Source organism: Balaenoptera musculus, chromosome 8 (genome assembly GCF_009873245.2).
Source record: "Balaenoptera musculus isolate JJ_BM4_2016_0621 chromosome 8, mBalMus1.pri.v3, whole genome shotgun sequence".
Classification (NCBI taxonomy): Eukaryota; Metazoa; Chordata; class Mammalia; order Artiodactyla; family Balaenopteridae; genus Balaenoptera; species Balaenoptera musculus.
The window spans coordinates 85412868-85431218 of NC_045792.1; positions in this window are offsets into that span (position 1 = coordinate 85412868).

Genomic DNA, 18351 nt, shown 5'->3' on the forward strand with positions numbered 1-18351 from the left:
GGGAGAAAGGTTTGGGAGGGGTCCTTTTTTTTTTTTTGATTTTTTTTTTTTAAGAATTTCACTTTTTATTTATTTATTTATTTATTTATTTATTTTTGGCTGTGTTGGGTCTTCGTTTCTGTGCGAGGGCTTTCTCTAGTTGCGGCAAGCGGGGGCCACTCTTCATCGCAGTGCGCGGGCCTCTCACTATCGCGGCCTCTCCTGTTGCGGAGCACAGGCTCCAGACGCGCAGGCTCAGTAGTTGTGGCTCACGGGCTTAGTTGCTCCGTGGCATGTGGGATCTTCCCAGACCAGGGCTCGAACCCGTGTCCCCTGCATTGGCAGGCAGATTCTCAACCACTGCGCCACCAGGGAAGCCCGAAAATATTATCTTCTGTTTTCTTCTGAAAGCTTTATTGTTTTACCTTTACATATTTTGATCTAAAAATTCATCTGGAACTGATTCTTGTGTATGGTTGGAGGAAGGAGGATCAGGATTTATTTTTATCCATATAGCCGGCGTCTAATTGACCCAGGACAATATTTTTTTCAAAGACCATCTTTTCCCTCTCTGCAGAGTAGTATCACCTCTGTCCTATTTGGGCACTGAGTGGGCAATAAGTGGGTCTATTTCTAGATCCTCTACTCTCTTGCCTTGGACTCTTTGCTATCCTACTAATATTAATCTATCTTAACAATAGTTCTTAATATTTGGTAGGGTAACTCTTCCATCTTTATTCTTCTTTAAGATTGCCTTGTCTATTCTTGGCTCATTGTATTTCTACATAAATTTCAGAAGCAGTTTGGTGTTTGATTTGGAATTATATTCAATCTACAGATCAATTTGAGGAGAACTGACATCTCTATAATATTGTCTTTTCAGTTCATGAATAAGTTGTATTCCTTCATTTATTTATGTTTTCTGTGATTTCTCTCAATAATGTTTTATAAGTTTTAGTGTAGAAGTCTTAGTACATCTGCCATTTGATTTACTTGAAGGTACTTAACTTTTTATGCTATTGTAAGTGGTAATTTTATTTTTTTCTTCCAGTGTTATTGAGATATAATTGACATACAGCTCTGTATGAATATAAAGTGCTCAGGGAACTCCCTGGTGGCCCAGTGGCTAGGACTTGGTGCTTTCACTGCTGGGGCGCAGTTTGATTCCTGGTGGGGGAACTAAGATCTCACAGGCCTCCTGGCACTGCCCAAAAAAAAATAACAGTTTAAGGTGTACAGCAAAATTATTTGACTTACATACATCATGAAACAATCACCAACGTAAGTTGTGAACACCTGTCATTTCATATAGATACAAAATAAAAGAAAATTTTTTTCTTGTGATGACAACCCTTAGGATTTACTCTCAACAATTTTCATATATAACATAAAGCAGTGTTAATTATATTCATCATGTTGTACCTTGCAGCCCTTGTACTTGTTTACCTTATAATTGGCAGTTTGTACCTTTTGACCATCTTCACCCAATTCCCCCGCCCCCCTCTACCCCTACCTTACATAGGAGATGTCCTATGTTGCGCAGAAGTCCAATCCCTCCAGGCCACCAGAACCAGGTGTTCAAGGGGTGTCCCCATTGTGGGCTGCGTGAGCCCTTTTTTGTGGAGGGTCCACTGGCTACTGCTGCCCTGCTCTGGTGGGCGGGGCTGGCCCCCAGGCTGCTTCTCAGTGGCTGCTGCGTAATGCTGGTGGGCAGGGTCGTCGCTTAGCAGGCTGAGGCTCAGCGGAGGTGCTGGAGTGCGCCGGGCTTTCAGCAGGGCATGCGCACTGGTGCTAACCTGTGGACAATTCCAAAACGGTGCCTGCTATCCCCTGTCTTATGAAGGTAGCCTGAGTCTGAAAAAATGGTTCCTGCCAGTGTGTCAGTCCGCCCAGCGTCCCAGCTGGTTCCTGTCTCTCTGGCAGATGCTTCGAGATTAGTAAATGGATCCCCTTCACCTATGGTCCAGGCACTTTTTTCAATCTGCTGGTTTGAGCCAGATTTTGTGGCGAGTGAGTCTCGCACAAGCACTGTAAGAGTGGGTTTCCACTCCCTGCAGTTCTATAATTTTCCTTGGGTGTATTCCTTGTTCGTTTTCAAAGGCAGGTGTATGGGGGACTTGCCTCTCCTGTGCAGGATCTAGGGGTTGAAGTGCCTGATAGGGAGCTTAAATCCCTCACTCCTTAGGGAAGAGATCCTTACCTTTGTGATAACCCCCCGTTGTGGATCACTGCAGCTGCGTGTGGTTTTTTTCTTTGGTGAAACTATATCTCTGTCTCTCCTACCCATCTCGATGCTGTCCTTTTACCCTTTGTTGGGGAGGTTCTATTTATCCAGTTTTCAGGTCCCTTTCCAAGGGAATTATTCCATATGTAGGTGTAGATTTGTTGTATCCATGGGAGGGGGTGAGTTCAGGATCTTCCGAAGTCGTAATCTTGAACCAAGTCTAAGAAAAATGTATTTTTAAATATAATATTCACAACAATACTATGAGGGAGTTACTATTAGTATCCCTATTTTATAGAGGAGGAAATATGACTCAGAGTTTAAGTGGTCTGTCCACGTTCGCACAGCTGGTAAGTGAAGGAACTGGGTTTGACGTCTGGGTTCAAACCCCGCTCCACCACTTACTAAGTGTCTTTGGGTTCTCCCAGAAGCAGACACTGAGACATGAATTTGAATGCAAGTAGTCCATTTAGGAAATGCAGGGAACATGGGTAGAGAGAGGGGGAGGTGATAAAGGGAAGGGTCAGTAGACAACACAGGGCTATTCAGGTGATATGCAAACATATTCTATTCCTTATGGATTTTCCCACAATGATTAACATGCTGCTTTGCACTCATATGGAGTCCAGGAAATGGGCAGACAGACATTAGTGCAAGGGAAGTTTCTGACACCGCAAGAATGTCAGTTGATCTATTGATAACAAACAAATGAGTTCCCTATGGCTCTCTACTTTCTAACATCCATTTTGTCGGCTTGTTTTTTCTAACTTCTCTTAGATGTTCTTTTTTCTGTAATTTTCCTCCTTGTGGGTGAGGATTATCATGGCTCCTATCTGTTGAAATATTTGCCCTACTTAGGAAAATAGCCAGATAAATAGCAGTGATCAACAGTAATAAGAAAGACAGAAGAGGGCTTCCCTGGTGGCTCAGTGGTTAAGAATCTGCCTGCCTATGCAGGAGACATGGGTTCGAACCCTGGTCCGGGAAGATTCCTACATGCCGTGGAGCAACTAAGCCCATGTGCCACAACTTCTTGCCTTCTTGATGTTTAAAATTCCACTCATAGAGTTAGAAATAAGTCTTAAAATACAATTATCTTTAAGGGAAAGGGGACCCTTAGATATTACATCTTTCAAAGCTGATTTGGCTTGGGCAGGGCAGTGAGGTGGTTTTGGAGGGGTGGGTAGCTGAGAGACTTGCGGAAGGCATCTGGAAGAACTTGGAAAACAACAGCCTAGGTTTAAGCTGGACAAAATGGCAGAAGCAAAGTCATGAGTGGGTCACAGATTCAGGGGCTGAGACTCCCCAGAATCCTTGGAAAGCCTGGTCTATTTGTTCTTTTTTCACACACAGAGGGTCTGAGTATTAGCATCCAGATCAATTCTGTCAATAAGAAATTCCATTACTGGGGAATAGGGCAATTAAAAAAAAAAAGGGAAAGGACTTCCCTGGTGGTGCAGTGGTTAAGAATCTGCCTGCCAGTGCAGGGGACACAGGTTCAAGCCCTGGTCCAGGAAGATCCCACATGCCACGGAGCAACTAAGCCCGTGCACCACAACTACTGAGCCTGCGCTCTAGAGCCCGCAAGCCACAACTGCTGAGCCTGCGTGCCACAACTACTGAAGCCCTCTCACCTAGAGCCCATGCTCCGCAACAAGAGAAGACACCACAATGAGAAGCTTGCGCACTGCAATGAAAAGTAGCCCCTGCTCACCACAACTAGAAAAAGCTCACCCGCAACAACGAAGACCCAATGCAGCCAAATAAATAAACAAATAAATACATTTATTGAAAAAAAATAAAGGAAAAACATATTATGATCCATCTGGGGAAGAATGGCCTAGAGAAGACTCCTCCAGATCCCCATGATACAAATGTGTCCTCAGAAGCACACCTCTAGTTCCTCCAAGTAGCATGGAAAATCAACAGCACTTAGATCCATCACAAAATGAGACCAGGGACTATGTGGGTGACTTCATGCTTGGCTCTCTTGGTACCTGACCTTGGCTCAGTCATTTACAAAATGTAGAGTTTCATACAGATTTACTGGGGCCTTAGAGTGTTGGTCCAAGGTTTAGTAAACAAACAAACAAAAACACCCAACAGCAACACCAGTCTTTGGCCAAATGACAGCTTCTCAGTGAGGCATTCACTAAATGCCTGATTGAAAATTGCAGTACCCCATACCCAACTCTCTCTACCCCTCTGCCTAGCTTTATTTTTTTCAATAGCACTGATTTCTGCCTTGTATCATACTATATAATCTGCATATTTATTTGCGTATTGACTTCCCCAGGGAGTGTAAGGTCCATTAAGGCATGGATTTTTGAAGGCTTTGTTTGTTGCTATATGCCCAGAACCTAGAACAGTGCCTGGCCCTTAGTCCATGGTCAAGAAGTATTTAATGAGTGAATGAAATTAATTTATTCATATAACGGATTTAGAAAAATATCCAGCACACAGTCAGCATTCAAGAATGTTAGCTTTTACTATTTTCTTTATAATGTTTAAATTTCAACAAAGTAGAAATATTTGTTATAAGTCCCTAATATTAAAATAACAGAAAATGGGGAGTCTTTATCATGATTTTTAAAAATAAGGTCAATACTCTCTCCCTAATGCTCTCTGATGCTTATATCTTTAGTTCTTCTGGGTCCAGATCACTTTAATCTTACATTGCCTTGATCTCTGCTGTATATTGTCATCAGGGAAGGCACGTTTCTATGTACGTAACTGAGCAAAGAAACTCCATAAAGGCAAAAATTGCTTTTTTTGGTTATGAGGATTAAGGACGTCAATCAGTGAATCAATAATAGATTTCAATAAGGGGAATGGCTTCAGATTTTGTTTGAAGCAAGTCCTGAGATGCTTGCTAACCTTAGGCATATTAGGAACCAGTTATTAAAATGGAGCCATGAACTCTATGTTAAACGAACTTGACCCCTTCCTGCTTCTAAGCTTTATCTTCACTCAGTGTCTTCCTGGTTGGTTAGCGGTTCTCAGGCTCCATGTGAATCCTGCTTCATATACCAAGGGGCTCTTTAGAGGCTTAAAGTGATGCTTTCTTTCACTGTGAACTCCTCCCTCAAAAGCAAACAGAAGAAACAGAGAAATCAGGTTGTCAAAGCTTCGCCCTCACCCACCCCTTTCAAGAGTTAACAAACTGATTCACAGATGTGGTCTTTGCCAGGTCGCTCAGAAGTAGGTGGGGACAGGAGGTGAGGTACTTAGGGAGGAGTCCAAAGGCTTTTAACATTGATCGAAAGAAGTTGCCTAACAGGCAATGGGACTATCTGGGAGAGGTTCCTAGTGTGGAGGAAGTGCCCAAGACTCAGGAATGGGGTGGAGAGTGTTTTGGCAGGTGACAGCCATTAAGAAGAAAGAACTACTTCTCTAAAGCAGAACTGGGGAAGATGGTCCAGAATGGAGCTGGTGAACAGCATCATGGGTCTCCTTGGGGCAGGAACCTCGCTGCCTCCCCACATGATCATTTCATATCAGGCTAATAGGAGTCTCAAGGGTGGAAATGAGGTCAGCTTCTGTTTGTCTTGCACTTATTTGTCCTGTTTGGACCCCTGTCAATTTCCTGTAGGCATAGAAGACCTCCTCTGTGGAAACTAAGCCTTGGTCCAGGAATAAGAAGAGACTGTTTTCATCCTAGTGAGGATTACTTTGTAGAGCCAGTGTCCCATTGTGGAGGTAAGGAGGGTGAGAGAAGATGACTCAATTACTCATTCATTTATTTGCACATATTTGCAGGGCACTGGGCTAAGTGCTGGAGATAACAACAATAACAAAATAATGAGTATATGTGCTAGGACTATATCAAGTGCCTTCCTTGATTCGTTATTTAATTGTCACAACAATCCTACAAGGTAGGTACATTGTTCATATTACACGATAGAGAAAATTGAGGCTAGGAGAGGTAAAGTAACTAGCCCAAAGACACCTGTCTAGTGAAGGTAGGAATAGGACTGAAATCCAAGTCTGTCTGACTCCAGATGCTCTGCTTTTCACCATCATAAGGACTTGGGTGGATCTCAACACTCATGCGGTTCACAGCCTAGGCAGAAAGACAGACAAACATGTGAGAGATGTGGTAACTGCTAAAGTGTTGATTAATTTCAGCCACAGTGCAGTAATTCCCATAGCACAGAAATTACTATCTGAAGCTTTGCATTATAACTAAATACCCTTTATGCCCTCTACAACAGAGGTTCTAAACCTCAGCACTATTGACATTTTGGGCCAGATAATTCTTTGTTGTAGGGGAGTGTCCTGCACACTGTAAGGTGTTTAGCAGAATCCCTGGCATCTACCCACTAGATGCCAGTAGCACATGACCCCAGTTGTGACAAACAAAAATGTCTCCAGACATTGCCAAATGTCCCCGGGGAACAAAATTGCCCAAAGTTGAGAATGACTGCTCAGCCAGATTTAAACTTTTAGAGGGCAATACTATGTCTTATTCATCCTTTTATTCCACCCCAACATATACACATTCATAGAACACTCCACACAACAGCAGTGGAGTACACATTCTTTTTAAGCACCCATGGGACATTCTGTAGGATAGACCATATTCTAAACTATTAAAATAAGTCTCAGTAAATGCAAAAAATTTGAAATAACCACATGTATGTTTTCTGACCACAATGGAACTAAATTAAAAATCAACAACAGAAAGAAATATTGGAAATTTTCAACTATCTGAAAATTAACACATTCATAAATATCCCATGGTACAAGAAGAAATCACAAAGGAAATTAAGAAATTTCTTGAACTGAAAGAAAATGTAAACACAACATATCAAAATTTGTAGTATGCAGCTAAAGCAGTGCTAAAAGGAAAGTTTGTAACATTAAATGCTTATATTCTAAAGAAAAAAAAAAATTAAAAATCAATAATCTGAGCTTCTATCCCAAGAAACAAAGGAAGGAGAGTAAATAAAATTTACAATAAATAGAAGGAAGGAAAAATAGAGATCAGATTGGAAATCAAAATAAAAAACAACAAAAAAACAAAAAAACCCCAAAAAAATTAAAAAAAAAATTTAATCACACCAAAAGTTAATAATTTGTAAAGGTCAACAAAATTAATAAACTTTAAGCTAGGTTAATGAAGAAAAAAGGGACAACAGAAAGTAATAAAATCACAAATAAAATCACTATACTACAATCACTATTAAACCTACAGAAATTAAAATATTATAAGAAAGATTATGAAGAACTTTATGCCAATAAATTGAATACCTTAGAAGAAGTGGACAAATTCTTAGACATATATTATCATAACTGACTCAAGAAGCAATACTAAATCGAAATACTAGCAATGAACAATCCAAAAATAAGATTAAGAAAATAATTCAATACATATAGCTTCAAAGAGGGTAAAATACTTAGGAATAATTTAACATAAGCAGTGAAAGATACTCAAGACAAAAAATATTGCTGAGAGAAATTAGAGATCTAAATAAACGAAAAGCCATACCCTTTTCATAGATTGGAGGATTCAGTATTGTTAAAATAGTAATTCTTCTCATATTAATTTATTGATTCAAAACAAATCCTACAAAATCCCAGCAGGCTTGTATGTATAAATTGAGAAACACATCCAAAATTAATATGAAAATGCAAAGAACATAGAATAGCCAAAAGAATTTTGAAAAAAAAGGACTACGTTAGGGGATTTATATTACTTGACTTGAAGACTTACTATAAACCTACAACAATCAAGACATTGCAGTATTGGCATAAGAGCAGACATATAAAGCAGTGGAACAGAATAGAGAATCTAGAAATAAATTCATATATTTTTGTTCCATTGATTTTCAACAAAGATTCCAAAGTAATTCAATGGGGGAAAATATAGTCTTTTTTAAAAAAATGAAGCTGAAATAATTGGATAACCATATGAAAAAAATGAACTTAGATTCTGCCTCACTTTACACATAAAATGTTAATTAAAAATGGATCATAGACCTAAACTTTAGAGCTAAAGGCATAAAATTTCTAGAAGAAAACATAGGAAAAGATCTCTCTGACCTCAGGTTAGGCAAATAGTTTCTTAGATGTGACATCAAAACCACAATCTATAAAAAGTAAAAACAGTTACTAATTGAACTACATCAAAATAAAAAACTTTTGCATTTCAGAAAGCACCATGAAGAAAATAAAAAGACAATCCACAGACTGGAATAAAATTTTGCAAATGATGTATCTTATAATGCAGATAGGACCAAAATATATAAAGAACTTTTACACTCAATAATAAGATGACAAACAACCCAATTAAAAATGGCCAATGTATTTGAAAGAGACACTTCATCGAAGGAGATATGTGGACTACAATAAGCACAGGAAAAGGTGCTGAACGTCATATGCCATTAGGGAAAAACAATACCACAAGAAGATATTATTACTTATAGACTGGAATGATAAAAAATTTAAAAGACCAACAATACCAAGACCTGATGAGGAAATGGATCAGCTGAAACTCTCATACATCACTGGTGACAATGCAAAATGGTGCAGTCACTTTGGAAAGCAGTTTAGCAATTTCTTAAAAAATTAAACATAAACTTACCATACGACCCAGCAATTACACGCCTAGGAATTGACCCAAGAGAAATAAAAAAAGAATGTCCACACAATGACTTGCACACAGATGTTTATAGCAGTATTTTTCTTTTGTTTTCTTTTCTTAACAAAAATTGTGTATATTTAAGGTGTACAACATGATGATTTGATAGACGTGCATAGTGAAATATTTACTACAGTCAAGCTAATTAATGTATCATCTCCTCAGAGTTAATCTTTTTGCACAGTTAATCCTCGTGTGTGTGTGATGAGAGCACTTGAAATCTACTCTCTTATAAAATTTCCAGTATTTAAACAGTATTCTTAACTGTAGTCATCATGTACATTAGCTCTCTAGAGTTATTCATTCAGCACAACTGCAATTTTGTATCCTTTGACCACATCTCCCCATTTCCCCCATCTCTCCACTCCTGGTAACCACTGCTCTACTCTCTGCTTCTATGTTTTTGGCTTTTTTAGATTCCACATATAAGTGAGATCAAGCAGCATTTTATTGTAATAGCAAAAAACTGGAAACATTTCAATGCTCATCAACTGGTGCATTGATAAACAAATTGTGTTGTATTCATACAGTGGAATCCTACTCAGCAATAAAAAAAGCATGATACATGCAACAATATGGATGTATCTCAAAAATATTATGCTAAGTGAAAGAAGCCAGATACAAAGACTACATATTTGAGTCCACTAATAGGAAATTTCTAGAAAAGGAAAAGTTATAGAGACAGAAAGTCAGTGGTTGCCTGGAGCTGGGATTGAGAGCAGGGATTAAATGCAAATAAGTACAAGAGAACTTTTGGTCAATTGAAATATTTTAAACTGGATCTTGGTAGACAATTCTATAAATTTACTAAAATTCATTGGAACATCCACTTACAAAAAATACATTTTATGGTATGTAAGTTCTATCTTGGTAAAGGTGTAAAAAAGTAAAAATGATTCAAATAAGTTCTAAATTAAACAAATTATAATATTTGAATTTGGGGTTATTATTTTCTCTTTGCCCGTCTTCTGAAAATAAATGTTTTCCCTATTACACTAATTCTATGAGAGAACAGATAGGTCAGAGAACAAGTCTTTGACATGTGTGTTCATGATTTCTGTCTCATCTTTTTACTGCTTATCATTAAGTGGCAAAAACTAAGGGACGTTTCCTTGAAGTTCAATAGCTTGTGTTCTGAGTTTACTTTTAAATCATAAACATGGAAAAACTAATTAAATAATGATATGCTAACCAAATTATACATAATATAGATGATGTTCCACGACTACCGAAGTGGCGTTGGACCTGTAAAACAGTGTTTAAAAAGTAACCTCTAGGGCTTCCCTGGTGGCGCAGTGGTTGAGAGTCTGCCCGCTAATGCGGGGGACGCGGGTTCGAGCCTTGGTATGGGAGGATCCCGCATGCCGCGGAGCGGCTGGGCCTGTGAGTCACAACTGCTGAGCCTGCGCGTCAGGAGCCTGTGCTCCGCAGCAGGAGGGGCCGCGGTGGTGAGGGGCCCGCGCACCGCGATGAAGAGTGGCCCCCGCTCTCCGCAGCTGGAGGGGGCCCTCGCACAGAAACGAAGACCCAACACAGCCAAAACTAAATAAATAAAATTAAAAATTAAAAAAAAAAAAAAAAAGTAACCTCTAATGCAAACAGACTCTGGTGCAAGGTTGCAGGGACCTGCCACTGAATAGGTATGAGGCTTGAACAAAGGCCTTCATCTCTAGGTTGGTCTATTTCTAGGTGTATTTCAAAGTGTGATCCCTGGACCACCTGCATCAGAGTCACCTAAAGATCAAGACCAACTCCTGTCTTTAAATCTGTCAATAAAAGACAGATTCCAGAGCTTCATGCCAGAAGTCATGAATCAGCTATTAACTGATTTGTCATCTCTGTTAGGGGTTTAGGAATAATATCCAGTATCTGCATTTGTAACAAGCTCCTTGAGTATTTTTAATGAACATTAAATTTTAACAACTCTTGACCTAGGTCTTATTTTCATCATTTGTGAAATGAGGGAATTAAACTAGAATTATTTCTAAAATTGTTTTTAACTCTATGAATTTGCATCTTTTCCTTTTACCCATATATTTTACCTGTTTTTTTTAAGCTCCTAATTTTCCTCTGATCAGGTTTTTTAAGTTTCATACATTTACTTGTAAAGGACTCTGACTTCCTCACAATGTATTCATCCTTTATTCTGAGAAGCCCATTTTCTAATCATTGTCAATGCATCAGTCAATCAGTATGTGCTTTCAACCTTTCTAGACGTCTCTCCTCTTATCCACCATTTGGACAGAAGGATGAGCTTTGTACTTAGCAATCAGTACTTCACCATCCAGCTCCCTCAGCCACCCACTTGATGGCAATTCAAGGCAGCCCAGTGCAGGGGTAAAGATTGTGGCTGCTAGGGTCCCGAGCCCGGGTTCAAATCCTGGCTCCCCAAGTCCTGGCTCAGACAAGCTCCTTGACTTTTCTATTGCTGTTCCTCATCTCGGAAATGGAGATAAGAGTATCCTTACCTCATAGGATTGGATTAACACTTGTAAAACACTTGGAATTGTACCTGGCATACAGTAAGGACTATGTAATTGTTTGTTAAATAAATGTGCTAGTTTGAATTGGTTTCAGGCATAAATTTCCCATGGGACAGTTCTGAGGTGTCAGGGCAGTGCTCTGGCACATGTGTCAGGTACAGGTATTTGCTTTTGGGTTTCAGTATTTGGGGGTCTTAACCCAGCCAAATAGGAGTCTCAAAGATACGTTCCAAGGAGATCCAGAATTCCATAGTGTGTGTACATGTGTGTGTGCATGTGTGTGTTTGGATGGGGAGGACAGATAATAAACATGTAAGGTGCAATGAACAACACCTCTCAGACAGTGGTGTTAAGAAGCAAACAAAACGGAGTAATGTGATGACCAGGATAATTCTGGTCTTGCTGAATTGTTCCCTTGTGACTGCCTCTGTCCCATCCTTCCCTGGTCCTACCTTACCCCACCCTCCTACCCCACCCATCCCAAGCTTGGACAGCCAGGGCCAAACAACTGACACGTGGAGTCCTCATCAGCGCACTGGATTTAGTCCACTCCTAAGGGTCAAATGGGCCAATTTCCCACATCCTGTGCTTCTCTTTATTTAAAAGCCCGAAATGACTATACCAGTGACAACCTTGTGAAAAATTTTCCATGAACTTTGGGCTAAAACCTTCCTTTATTTAATTTCACCTTAATTGCATCAGTTAGGCTGCTTTCATGTTTGCTCAACGAACTCTTTTGTTTATTTCACTCAGCTCTGAGCAACAGCTGCCAAATGGAGCCTTTGTTCTGAGGGCCTTTTCTAATAGTTTTCACACCGATCCTGTTTGTCTTCCTCAGTGGCAGCTCCTACCCAACCTGAAAAATGTGTGGCCATTAAGCCTCTAAGGGCAAGCTCAGTTGCCAGCTGCCATTTACGCCCCATTCAGTTCCTGGAATGGAAAACTGTGCCTTTCTTCTCTCAGTTTGAAGGGAGCTACTTTTAGTTGTGTGGGGAAGGGTGTCAGAAACCCTCAGATAACTTGAATTTTCATCATAGTCTCACCATGACACCCATGCCCAACATCGAGCCTTTAGCCCTCCCACCCCCAAATCACTTTTGTTCTTTAAGGCTAGAGATCTCCTTATAGTTCACCTCCCTGCCTCCCATCTCACCCCACTCCACCCCGTTCTTCGTAGCTGTCAGAAGTGTGTGATTCTGAAATGAATTCCATAATTCCACTACCTTACCTCCATGCCACTGCTTCAGCCCTTCCGTGGCTTCTCACAGAGCTCAGGGTAATCACTCCACAGCTTGTTTCTCCAAGTTCTTCAGGCTCAATTCTCTCTAGTCCCAATTTCTTCAACCCCTGGAACCCACTGAGGAAGCTTTTCTCCAAAATGACACCTATCAAATTTCTTCCCTCCTTCTGTAGGCAAGCCATTCCCCCATTAAGGGAAGGGGCTATTTCTCCCCTCCCTTTGAATCTGGGCTGGCCATAGTGACTTGTTTGCTCATTAGAATACAGTGAAACTATGTTCTGGAACTTCCAAAGCCAGATCGTAAGAAGATTTGCAGCTTCCACCTGGGCCTCTTGAAATATTCACTCTCGGAGTATTTGCTTTGGGGGAAGCTGGCTGCCATGTAAAAAGAAGTACCCTGAGTTGGCTGTGTCATGAGCAGCCAGGCCACATGGAGTGGCCGTGGATAATGAAACACCATGTGGAGAGGAAGAGAAGCTAAGGAAGGCAAGGCACCGAAATGATGATGAAGATGCCATCTTAGAGGTGGACCATCAGCCCCAGATGCCCCAGCTGATGCCAAATGAACAAGAGATGAACCACCCAGCCAAGACCTTCCACATCCCTTACTGACAAAAGTACAGTGGAAACAAAATGATTGGCTTATGCCACTAAGTTTGGGGGTAATTTGTTATATAGCAATGGACAGCCAGAAAATCACTTCTTCAGACACCTCATTCAGACCTTTGTGAAGTCCATGCAAGGCTTTGATTCACATTCCCATTCACTGTCCTTGAACCTGCTACTTTCTCTGTCTGAAATACCCTTCCCTCTCCTCTCTGCATGGCTCACTCTTGCTTTTTCCTTGAAAACCTAAGTAGCACTTTCTTTGACTAGACTTTTTTTAAACCTTCCTAGTCTGTGTAAAATGATTTCCCTCTAAGACCATTCAACAAATGTTTATTAAACTCCTCCTATGTGCCAGACACTGAGGATTCAATAGTGAAGCAGGATCTCAGGATGCTCTGTGCTTTCCTCTTAGGTCAAGAACTCCTCGTTCTGTTTGAAATGGCTTCTACCTTTGTCTGACAATGAGCTCCCTCCAGGCAGAGGCACTATGTTTCTCTCTCCACATTCTGAGGATCTAGCGCAGAGCCGGTATATAGCAGGTGCTCAATAGATCCCAAACAAACGATCAAATGAATTGCGATCTTTAGTTGGCATTTGTATGAGCTATTGACTTTAGGTTTGGCTGAGTCAGTTCAAGCTGATTTTTGCCAAGTCCAGCTTCCTCAAGTGGAAACATTATCAAAACGCTGAAATGACAGTGGTGGGAATAAAGCCTAGTAGCAAATTTCCTGATATGGGTATCCTTCAAATGCAAGTCACAAATGCAACAACATTAAGAACCCAATGATAGAAACTCTATAGAATGAGCATTGAGAAATACTTGCCCAGAAATGCACAAGGAAATCTTCTATTTTGAAGGTGAGAGGGAAGATTAGGAAGATTAGTACCATTTCTATCACTCTGCTTGGGAGGTATATCACCGAACCTCTGAACCCAGCCCCTCTGTCTCTTCTGCCCTAGGGTAACAAACAAATAGGAGGATGGGAAGAGCCTAAACTCTGAAAGTTTTTCTGTTTTGTTTTCTCTTGAATACACCAAGCAGCTGAGCAAGAGAACTAGCTCTGAAAGTCAAAGTCACGTGCTCTTGCCTGAGGGTGGATTCAAAGGAAAGATTTATCAGGATTGAAAAACAAGATCTGCTGTCATGTGGTTCTGTCTTTTTGTGCTTATCACTGTTGTGTGCTAAACAGCCTCCCAGATAGGGTGGCAGCTGTTTGTCAATATGGCGCAGAGGAACGACAAACAGTTTGCCCATTATCTCAACCAGGGGTGATTTTACCTCCTTTACCCCAGGACGTCTGGCAAGGACTGGAGACATTTCTGGTTGTCCCATTGGATGAGGATGGGGGCTACTGGAATCTAGTGGTTGGAGGCCAGGGTTGCTGCTAAACATCCTACCATATACTGGACAGCCCCCTCTATAAAATCATCGAGCCCTAATTGTCAACAGTGCTGAGGCTGAGAAATGCTAGCACTAGTTTCACACTTTAGTGTACCCCAGAATCACCCAGAAAGCTTGTTAAAATACAGGTTGCTGATTTGGTAGCTCTGAAGTAGGGCCTGAGAATTTCTATTTCTAACGAATTCCTAGGGGAGACTGATGCTGTTCTTGGGACCACACTTTGAGAATCATTGGCCCAAAACTTCTCTTCCCTGTGTGGCAGGAGCTCAGAGGGGGTGCACAATGGGAACATCCAAGAAGGAAGCCTCCATGCAGGCATTTTTGGGGACCTCTCTGACCTCACCTTGGGTCAGTGAACTCCCTTCTAGCTCAGTCCAAACACCTACTTTGGGTTGGAACTGAACAAACAATACATAACACAGCAAAAATAAACAAACAACAACAACAACATTCCTGAAAGAAAAAGAGCAACCTGAACAGAGGAGGGAAATCAGCCACAACTCGGGTCAAGTTTTTGGCACATTCTGTGGAAGGACTTGAGGAGCAGATAACAATAGCTCCAGTTCTCTGGAAGGGCAGCCAGACCAACAAAAGTTCAATTAGTAAGTCTTGGCAAATAAAGACAACAAACAGTTTGGCAATAATAAATTAAGGCCATGCTTGGCTGACACCCAGGCTCAATACTGTACCCCTGCCAGGCTTTGTGAAAGGGTGGCTTTGAAGGCTTCTGAAAAGGGTCCATTTCTCAAACAATTCCAGCTTTTGTTTGTGGCCACCCTGTTCTTCTCTTCGCTCCTTTCTTCACTTATCGTGAAGGGCACAAACATGAGAGGTAGGCTTCTGCCCTCCCAAGAGTTTGCCAGTTCACTTCCTTTTTTCCCAAGATGGTACCAGGAGTCCACTGCTCACCTCTGCTGCCACCATGGAAGACACCCATGGATGGGACCTAAGGGATAGGAGACTCAAAGAAATGAGCTTTCTAGTTTAAAAACACCATTTCCAAGAAAACAGAGAACAAAGGCTGCTCTCACTTAGAAACACTGTTTCCATTTTGACTCTGTGTTTAAAGGTGAGGAAGTGAAATCATTTAGTGAACTTGGTAAACACCTTAAAGCCTTGAAGAATGTAGTGTGGAGTCCACATCCCTTAAGGTTATCTGCATCCTGTAAGATGCTGTTAATGACATTAATGATGATAATGACATTATCTAATATTTATTGAGCTTTTGTTGTGTGCCAGACATAATTCTAAGTGTTCTATATCTGTTTCATTTATTTTTTGAGAAACCTTCGAGGTAGACATTTTATTATTCCCATTTTACAGATGAGCAAATAGAGACAAAGAAAAATTAAGTCATAGAGCTAGAAAGTGATTAGTGTCTCTGAGATGGGATAAAGATTTTTATTTCCCTTGTGGAAAACTGAAGTCTGACTCTTGCCGGTTTTGTAACTATGTGTGCTAGGTGGATATTCTATGCTCCGTAGAGGGCCCTGTAGCAACAGTGCACTCTCAAGCAGATATCTCCGCCCCAGGCAAATATGTTGCTGGACACCAACTCCTAGCACCATCAGGTGATGTCTTGCTGGCAGGACCTAGGTGTTCCAACTGTGCTCTGGCTGCTGGCATTGATTGTTTAGGGCAAGGAGTAATGTTGGGTTGTACTTAGGGTGCACTGAATGCACAGGGAAGAGAACACAAAAGGGCAAAAGGGCCTGCCAACCAAAAGGAAACAGCAGACCTAGTTTACTAGTTAAAATCAAACCTAGTGACTTAAGGTTTGATTTTAGTGATCAACAAGGTCACCTCTCACCCCTCATCCCAGTGTCTCCAAAGGGGCAATGGAGGCTCAGGTGATGAACCTACCCAAGAATACACAGTGAGTGGTAGAAGGAAGACTAGAACTTGGGACAACTGACTCTGATTCCTGAGCTCCTTCCATTATACCACTCAGCCCCCTACCATTGGTAGATCAGTGGAATGAACCATGTGGAATTTCTGGACCCAGTGGGTTTGGTGAAATTCACAGAATCACAGAATCTTAGCATCCAGAGAAATTTCACCTGGTTTAATCTCTTACCGTCTATGAAGCTAGAGAGAAAGCAGTAGTGACATCGTAGGCATGTTCTTGGGTCTGCGGTTAGAGGTATGAGCGCCACACAAGGCAGCATTGACTAACCCATCCAGCAAGCGTGTTCCCGTCCACTGAGAGCCAGGATTGCCGTAGGTTAAGTAAGATGGTGCTGTCTAGGCAACCATCCTACAGGAGCCTAAGGTCAAGGCGACTAGGTTGTCAGCTCCCAGAGAGCATCAGAAAGACACAGGAAATAAACATTGGGAAAGAAAGTTGAGATTGAGTTGTGGGGAGTCTTGAATGCCTGGCCAGGTAGGCTTGACTTCACTCTGAAGACAATGAGGGACCACTGGAGCTTCCTGGGTAGATTTTTGACATGGAGAGAGTTCTGCTTTAGGAAAAGGCATATATGGCTTAATGCCTGAATTTGAGAGCTGACAGCGGGTGGCAGGCATGGAAGCAAGGAGAAGTTTGCAGCCATCCAGACAAAAACTAATGTAGAGACTCAGAAATTTTACACCTAGGGTGTATCAAATAGAAATGAAAACATAGGTCCATTAAAAAACTGTACAAAAACATTCATAGTAATTTTATTCACAATGGCCCAAAATAGAAATAACCCAAATAAATGTCCACAATAGTAGAATGGATAAACAAACTTATTCATCCAATGGACATCAATATTTAAAAATGAACAAAACAACATTCAGCAATCTCACAGACGTTATCCTCAGTGGAAAAAAGCCAGACACAAATGAGTATAGAGTGTATGATTCCATTTTTAAGAATTTCTAGAACAGCCAAACTAATCTAAGATCAGAAAATCAGAACCATGGTTGCTTTGGGGGAGGGGAGAGATTGGGCAGGGACACAAAGAAACTGGGGGGTAGAAAATGTTCCACATCATAATGGAAGCCTGGGTTAAATGGATGTCTCCATTTGACAAATTTGTACAGCAAAGATCTGTGCTGTGTAAATTTTGCTTTAGAAAAAAAATTTTGCTTAGAAAATAATTGTAAAATAATAATAATAATAATTGATTAGGGGATGGAAGATGGCATAATATTGGTAATTGTAGGAGCTGAGTGACAGTTACATAGATGTTCATTACATTATCCTGTTTATTTTGTAGGTGTTTGAGATTTTCCATAAGAAAGTGTTGAAAGTAAATAATGGGCTTAGATCAAGGCAGTGGAAAGAGAGAAGCCAGGAGGATGAAAGACATTGTAGGGGTGGGCTCGAAGCATCTTGGAAACTACTTGGATGCAGGGGGCAGTTTTCAAAGGTGAATGTTGAAAATGATATTTCAGTGGCAGTACCTGTAATGAAGTGAGGAACAGGTTTCAGAGGGAGAGTGGTAGGTCGTTTCAGTGTGAGATGTAGTGATTCTGAAATGCTGGTGGGATGAGCAAATGAAGATGGAAAACGGAAAGGAAGGAAGATGGTGTCCTGCCTTGAGTGTCCTGGTTATTATGTAAAAAGAGTGGTAACTTACTACACACATTAAAAAAAATAATGCGAAGGAGGGAAAAATAACTTACAACTAGGAGATCATAGAACAGTCCGTTCATTTTTACAGATAAGGAAAGCAAGTTTCAGAGAACTTGTGTCACCTGTTCAAGATTGTACAGCTCTTCAACAATTTCAATTGATTTCTTAGAATTCTGAGCTATTTGATCCCAACTCAGGTGTCATGAGCT